Source organism: Schistocerca cancellata, chromosome 2 (genome assembly GCF_023864275.1).
Source record: "Schistocerca cancellata isolate TAMUIC-IGC-003103 chromosome 2, iqSchCanc2.1, whole genome shotgun sequence".
Taxonomy (NCBI): domain Eukaryota; kingdom Metazoa; phylum Arthropoda; class Insecta; order Orthoptera; family Acrididae; genus Schistocerca; species Schistocerca cancellata.
The window spans coordinates 127,517,987-127,526,437 of NC_064627.1; positions in this window are offsets into that span (position 1 = coordinate 127,517,987).

Genomic DNA, 8,451 nt, shown 5'->3' on the forward strand with positions numbered 1-8,451 from the left:
GGCTTTAGGAACCACCACTTAACATCACAGCAACTCCTCCGCGTATTCGAACATATAACACACGGCTACAACATAAACAAATCCACTGGCGCCGTGTTCCTGGACATCGAAAAAGCTTTAGAACGTCTTTGGCACAACGCCCTTACGCAGACTAAGCGGAGCTGTGTTCCCGAACGGACTCGTACCTCTCATGCACTCATATCTCACTAAAAGATGTTTTAACACTGACGTGCAGGGTAAACAATCGACACAACACGGTATCAAAGTTGGAGTACCCCAGGGAAGCATCCTAGGGCCCACCTTGTTCAATCTGTACATTAACGACTTCCCCGCAACACAAACACGACGTTAGCCATCTACGCGAATGACACCGCCACCCTTGCGCAAGATTGGAAACCGTCGAACATTAATTCACGAATACAGACGGCACTCAGAACTGCCGAGCCTTGGTTGGAACGATGGCGTATTAAAGTAAACGTCGACAAGTGCGAAGCAGTTCTGTTCACACGCAGACCGAAACTACTGCGCAAACAACTCTGTAGACAGGTAACACTACATACCCGCCCAATACGTTTCCGAGAGAAAGTCAGATATCTCGGTGTCTGGCTGGACCGGAGACTTACATTGGGAGGCCACATCGAATACGTTGCCAACAGAGCGCACGCGAGGCTCAAAAAATTTTACTCAATGCTCAACAGGGAATGTATACTGAATAGGAGGGTGTCGAGATCCACATACATGACACTGATTAGACGACGTACACAGCTCCTGTCTGGGGATATGCAGCTCCTACTCGCCTGCGCCGCCTGCAGATCATACAGAACAAAGTGTTACGTATCATTACGAACACTCCACGCTACACACGCACCGGGGGTCGTCACAGTGAATACCGCCTTGAAACCCTCAAGGAAGTATTCAAAAAACGCGCCACACGACTATACAGGAACTTGAGACACTCGAACAACATCCTTACTCTGGGAAACTATGATCGCAAGCATATGCTGCAAAGACACTACTAGCTAGGGCATAACCACCAATGGTGAGCTAACACACACCAACAAGCGACAAACGACGTTAAGTCCCTGCATATCAGCAACGTTGACTGGATATGCCAGCTGCTATTAAAGCCGACCAACAGGCTACAGCAGGGAAACCGACGAGATCGCACACTGACGCACAAACAAATCGCCAACATCATCCTACACTGTGAATCTAATATATGACCTATCGGACGCAAAACGACGATGAACCTGTTACAGGTATGCTGACGCTGACCGAGAGATCAACACCGACACCCAGCGGCAGACGCCGAGTAACAGCACCGCACAACGTCAAAGGTACCGACTTGCATGACACCCACTACTAACAAAGCATAACCTTGCATGACCTGACGCAGGCAGCAAGACATCCGCTACTGCTCTTACTACCCGACCTAACTATCACAGAGGTTTTCTCCCCTTGGCTCTTGCCTTGGCACTTTTTTCCCTCTGCCCTTCAAACTGCTACCCTTCGTTTGACTTTCGACCCAATCTATCTCCAGATGAGTGCGTATTAATGGTTAACCTTAACTAGACGTACGCAAACATCGCAGTACTCACATCCTGCGACACCTCACTTTAGTGAAAACTAGCCCTTATGGAGAGATGGCAGTAGACCTTTTGAGTTGGCCATTATGTCGGTGCAGGAGTGGAGGGCCTCCACCTCTATTTAAAAAAATAACGTCTTATATAAGCGGTGGTGACATTAATGTGACGTGGCCGTAATCAATATCTGTGATGAAATAAACAATCCTCTGGTGAATAAGCGAAGGCCATCGTCCACAGAGTCAAAAAGATGGTGTGCTATTTTGTGTGAATCTTTTTTTATTTCTCAGATCACTGAAGAGTAAAAAGATTAAACGTCGGTAAGTCTCAGTACCAGCTGTTCATTACCAAAAAACACCCTGGGTTCTAGGATTCTTCTGAAACGCATCGGAAGGAGCAATTTATTTTCGTTTCACTTGTTAACCTTTTTACACTTTCATGGAAACGTCACCAGTCACGAAATTAAAGTAGCGCCCTCATGTCTCTTGTTAGCATTCAAATATTCTGTTCTTTTGTAAAAACACAGCTGAGTTTATACAACGAAACCTCATCAACATGCTAATGTGGTTGCAATTACTACTGAATCCTGAAACACTGGTGTATTAAAAGAACAACTGAGAACAACTCAGGTCAATAGCTCATGAAAAAACACATTACCGTTCTGAAATTACCATTCTGAAATTACTGTTCTGAAAATGAATGTGTAATTTATATATCATGTTGCTGCAAAGCAATGCTATTTCTCATTTCCCCGCCATTAATGAGACTTAAAAATTATGTTATACCGTAGTAGTTACTCATACGCAGCAGTAGATAAAGTTGCACATGTTAATCATATGATAAAATACTCTAATCTCTGCGTGCAATTATTTGCTATAAACTCATTTCGCTATCTCCAACAGTTTAGGAGATGCATCAGATGTTACGAATATTTCATTCTTGCTGTATTGTTAACAAGTACGAGTAGAAGTTAATGCGCTACATACAATCCACTTCCTGGAGATTGGAGATGGATATAGATCTCTTCCCAAGTACCGGGTGATCAAAAAGTCAGTATAAATTTGAAAACTGAATAAACAAATTGACACATATGCTTGGAATGACATGGGGTTTTATTAGAACAAAAAAAAAAATACAGAAGTTCAAAAAATGTCCAACAGATGGCGCTTCATCTGATCAGAATAGCAATAATTAGCATAACAAAGTAAGACAAAGCAAAGATGATGTTCTCTACAGGAAATGCTCAATATGTCCACCATCATTTCTCAACAATAGCTGTAGTTGAGGAATAATGTTTTGAACAGCACTGTAAGGCATGTCCGGAGTTATGGTGAGGCATTGGCGTCGAATGTTGTCTTTCAGCATCCCTAGAGATGTCGGTTGATCACGACACACTTGCGACTTCAGGTAGCCCCAAAGCCAATAATCGCACGGACTGAGGTCTGGGGACCTGGGAGTTCAAGCATGACGACAGTGGTGGCCGCAAGATCATCACTAAACGACGCGGGCAAGAGATCTTCCACGCGTCTAGCAATACTCTGTTATTTTTTTTGTTCTAATAAAACCCCATGTCATTCCAAGCATGTGTGTCAATTTTTATCTCTCTATCTAAATTATTCCGTGGTTTGTTAAGTTTTCATATTTATACTGACTTTTTGATCGCCTGGTATGAAGAAAAATTCAATATGTCAGCTACATTTCATAAGCAGCAATGTACGATCTAATATGCAACGAAATTAAACTAATAACGCCTCCTATTTTGCATTGCAATCTATTCGAATTTCATACAGTTTGTTACTTCATTGCGAAGTATCGTAGTAACTATGACCGTTAACAAAATGATACGCAGTTCATCGTGAAACTGACAAACAACGGTACAAGATACGAAAAAATCAATTCTTTTATCGAATAGTTTGCTTAAAATGGCGTGAGAAAGTTTGCAGAGGAGCCTGAGTACGCGCAACGTTCAGTTCGTAGTAGCAGTGCTGCACATTACGCAGCGAGCGCTTCCACACTAAAAGCACAACAGAGTGCGGTATGTTGATAGAGTGTAATGCTGGTGCAGGTACAAGTGTTTCGGAGTACACAGTTCACCGCAAATTGCTGAATAAAAGGCCCCACCACAAAAGAGGCTAATGTGCACCCATTCAGACCCAGCGGCAATGATAGTAACGATTACACTGTGCACAATGTCATCGAGTTTGGACCAGGAATCAACGAAAAGGTGTTACTTGGTCTGATGAATCAGACACCAGGTCACTGTTCTTCTCCGGATATGCCGTAATCCAGATAAACATGCGCTACGCCCAGACGCAGGCCGATGGGGGCAGTATTTTGCTATGTGGAACATTCACCTGGTTTCACATGGGAACTATGGTAGTAACTGAAACACCATTATAGCGGTGGATTACGAGAACATTATTGTGGGCCACCTGCATACCTTCAAGTTTGCTGTCCTTCCTCGTTGGCGATGACATTACCCGTCAGAATAACTGTCCTTGTTATAAGACCAGAATCGTACTGCAGTGTTTTGAGCAGCATGACTACGAATTCACGTTGATGTATTGGCCACCAAATTCGCCTTATCTGAACCGATGGAACGCATCTGATACGATAACGGGCGCCAGCTTGGCGCCCATAAACTACCGGCCCCAAATTTATGAGGATTGCGTGACCTATGCATATGCGTCAGAGGTCACGTACCTAAGGACTGTGCAGAACCTCTGTTGTATTGTGTTGGGACAGAGGTTAAGAAGGTGATCATGATCTGTTGGCTCATAAGTGTATACACTATACAATCAGTCCTGCAAAATCAGTTTTGCACTTTTTGTCTGCATCTAAAATAATTCCCCTCTCTTCTTTCGTACAATGAGCAAACTATTACTCGATGCTGCAGCAAATATTACTCCAGTAGGTCTCTGAAAGCGGAAAAGGAATGATGGCAGCTGGATTACATCATGGATTAGTTTTGGAATGAGGTATTAGATAGTGGGATACGGAAGTATTAAGGAATGGTATGCATCTCAAGTTCTCTGAGGCTGCTGATACTGCGACAGGAAACAATATAGAAACATTTACCTAAACTGAGAAGTCGGAGAAGATGGACAAATAAATACAAGGTCCAGTCACATTAATGTGACCATCGACTATGTTCAAGGCCAACACGCAATACCGACTCACAGACGCCAGGTTGCAGCTAGTACGTCCAAAATGCAAGAACGTTGTCCTTCAGCCGCGCGGGATTAGCCGAGCGGTCTTGGGCGCTGCAGTCATGGACTGTGCGGCTGGTCCCGGCGGAGGTTCGAGTCCTCCCCCGGGCAAGGGTATGTGTGTGTGTTTGTCCTTAGGTTAATTTAGGTTAAGTAGTATGTAAGCTTAGGGACTGATGACCTTAGCATTTAAGTCCCAATAGATTTCACACACATTAGTTGTCCTTCAGGCCAAGGATGGAAGCATTCTCGTACGGGATCAGTTTGTAAACTGTTCGCATGTCACCGTGGTTAAAGAACACTGTGCATGGCAAAACGGTGTTATCCAAAACCGTCGGCATTGTGGCACACCAGGTCCCTTAGGTGACTGGGGCGAACGACGGCTGTGAGGACGTGTACGGGCCAATAGACGTGCAGCTGTTGAGAAACTGATCGCCCAGATGAATCATGGGGCTACCAACAGTGTCTCCTCAATAACCGTTCAGCGAGCGTTGCTGCATATGAACCTCTGCAGCAAGCGCCTGGTTCATGCACCCACACTGCCTTCTGTTCATCGCCAGCCGGAGTGGCCGAGCGGTTCTAGGCGCTAAAGTCGGGAACCGCGTGACCGCTACGGCCGCAGGTTCGAATCCTGCCTCGGGCATGGATGTGTGTGATGTCCTTAGGTCAGTTAGGTTTAAGTAGTTCTAAGTTCTATGGGACTGATGACCTCAGAAGTTAAGTCCCATAGTGCTCAGAGCCACTTGAACCATCGGCGAAAAAAGCTGGAATTTGCACCCAATACCGTAACTGAGCGTCCACAGAGTGGCAACTGGTTGTCTTTTCAGATGAATCGCGTTTCATACTCCATCAGACAGATGGCCTTTGGCGTTTACAGCCTTGCAACAAGCGACAGAAGGTTCCAAGCCGGGGGGAGGGAGCGTAATGGTCTAGGGAGTGTTTTGTGGCATTCCCTGGACGATCTCCTCATTCTAAAAGGCACAATGGATCACCGGAAGTATGCATCTTTTCTTTGGGACCATTTCCACCCTTCCACACAGTTTATGTTTCTTCGGCAGGGCATTCGGGAGGACGACGGTTCAATCCCGGCTCTGGTCATCCTGATTTAGGTTTTCCGTGATTTCCCTAAATCGCGTCAGGCAAATGCCGGGATGGTCCCTTTGAAAGGGCACGTCCTTCCCTAATCCGATGAGACCGATGTCCACGCTGCCTGGTCTCGTCCCCAAAACAACCCAACTCAACCCTCTTTGGCAGGATGTCATCTATCAGTAGGACACTGCAACGTGTCACACGCCTCGCAGTTTGTGGGTTGAAGAGCACCAGGGTGAGTTTACCGTTCTTCCCTCGCCACCAGACTCCTAGGACGTAAACCGAATCGAGAATCTGTGAGACCACCTTGGTGGATGTTCTCACCATGGATCCTCAATCTAGAAGCCTAGGGCAGCTGGCCATGATATTGAAGTCGGCTTGGCTCCATATTCCTGTCGGTACCATCTGGAACCTCATGGACTCTCTTGCTATACGTCTCGCAGAGGTACGCGCTGCAAAATGTGGTTATTCGGTCTTTTAGCAGGTGATAACGTTAATGTGACTGGACAGGGTTCAAGGAGGATAACTAAAAGCGAAAGTCCTTGGGTATCGATTTGGAAGACATAGGTGATCCAGTATTAGATTTAGAGCTTGAAATAACTTTGAAAGAGTTGTGAAGAAATGTAGAAGACACAGGTAACATTCGCTAGTGGTTCTTAAAATTATTGAAAGAAGTTGGAACCATTGTGTGTAGAATCTCTTAGACTGGAGATACTATAGGAGATAATCATCCACACCGTCCCAAAGATATCAAAAATGAGTGTGAGAACTACTGGAGAATCAACTATACAACCCATAAACCCAAGCTCCTGACAAGAATAACATAGTGAAGAACTCCTGCATGACAATGAGTTTGGCTCTGGGATAGGTAAGGTACCATGGAGATAGTTCTGACGTTGTGACTGATGAATGATGCATGACATAAGAAAAATGAAGTTATCTTCATAGGACTTGGTAACCAAGCAAGAGCACTCCACAACATACAATAGAAGGCAAATTAGAAATTTTCAGAAAAATAGGCATAAGCTAAAGGAAGAGGAGGACAGTATACAATATGTACAACGAGAAGGAATAAAACGGATGGAAGACCAAGAAAGAAATGCTTCGGTTAAAAAAGGGCGCAAGGCAGGAGTGTAGCCTTCCACCTCCACTATTAAATCTGTATATCGGAGGAGAAATGACACAAATAAAAGGAAGTTTCGGAAGTGGAATTAAAATTCTGAGCGAAATGGCGTCAATGGTAAGATTAGCTGATGAGACTGCTATCCTGTGTCAAAGTAAGGAACTTACGAGACCTGTTGAAGGGTTCAAAATGGCTCTGAGCACTATGGCACTTATCTTCTGAGGTCATCAGTCCCCTAGAACTTAGAACTACTTAAACCTAACTACGTAATAACGACTGCTACGGTCGCAGGTTCGAATCCTGCCTCGGGCATCGATGTGTGTGATGTCCTTAGGTTAGTTAGGTTTAAGTAATTCTAAGTTCTAGAGGACTGATGACCTCAGATGTTAAGTCCTATAGTGCTCAGAGCCATTTGAACCACTTTGGTGCGGTTTTCAGAGACAGAATTGGTAGTCAGGGGCTCGTATAATTAGGCAATAAATAGATTGTAATAATACTTACAAAGCGTATTTTTTGTGAAGACATACACTTTTTTTAGATGGAACATTGCCTATTGACATTAAGAAACTAAAAGTAGAGTAAATCAGAATGTCAGTGGCGTTTGTTGCAGGATTCTAGTGCACGTCCTTTACGAGATATCGTATTTTGAAAACTTTCCACACTGACAGAGGTTTGTGCTATTCAACCTGCGCATTCTATAGGTACGGCGTCGTTATGTTTGCTTACAGTGTGCTTGTGCGTTCCTTGCTAGTCAGCTAGTGTGCCACAGTCCGAGCACCGTAGGCCGTGAGTGGACAGTGGGATTTACAAATGCAGCAGACGTCGACATGCTCACGATGTATGGAGAGTGTAAGAAGAATGCAGTTCGTTCTTGTACGGTGTATGCTGCAAGATATCCCAACACACGACTACTATCTCGGCAGCTATTTATCACCCTTTTCAACTAGTTACTTGAAAGTGATAGTGTAACACCTAGACAATATAACAGAAGGAAACAAATGACGATAGAGGACATAGGTTCCAAGCCTATCACATCTCTCTCCATGCATGGAAACGATTATGATAATCGTGTTATCTTCTATACATGGGCATTAAGACAGGATACGTCAGACGTATCATGTATCTTGTTTGGTGCTGAAGACACATTTACCGATCATGGCCAGGTAAACCGCCGAAATGTGCACTGCTAGTATGTCGACAACCCCTCTTGGGTTCGTCACGTGGAACGTCAGCGTCCATGTAGTGTAAACGTATATTGTGGGATAGTGAACCATGAGCTCACAGCACCGTTTTTCATAGGCGGAACACTGAACGAGCACAAATAACGCAGCCTCCAAACAGACCATATTCCACGGATGACCGGCCGGCGTGGCCGTGCGGTTCTAGGCGCTACAGTCTGGAACCGAGCGACCGCTACGGTCGCAGGTTCGAATCCTGCCTTGGGCAT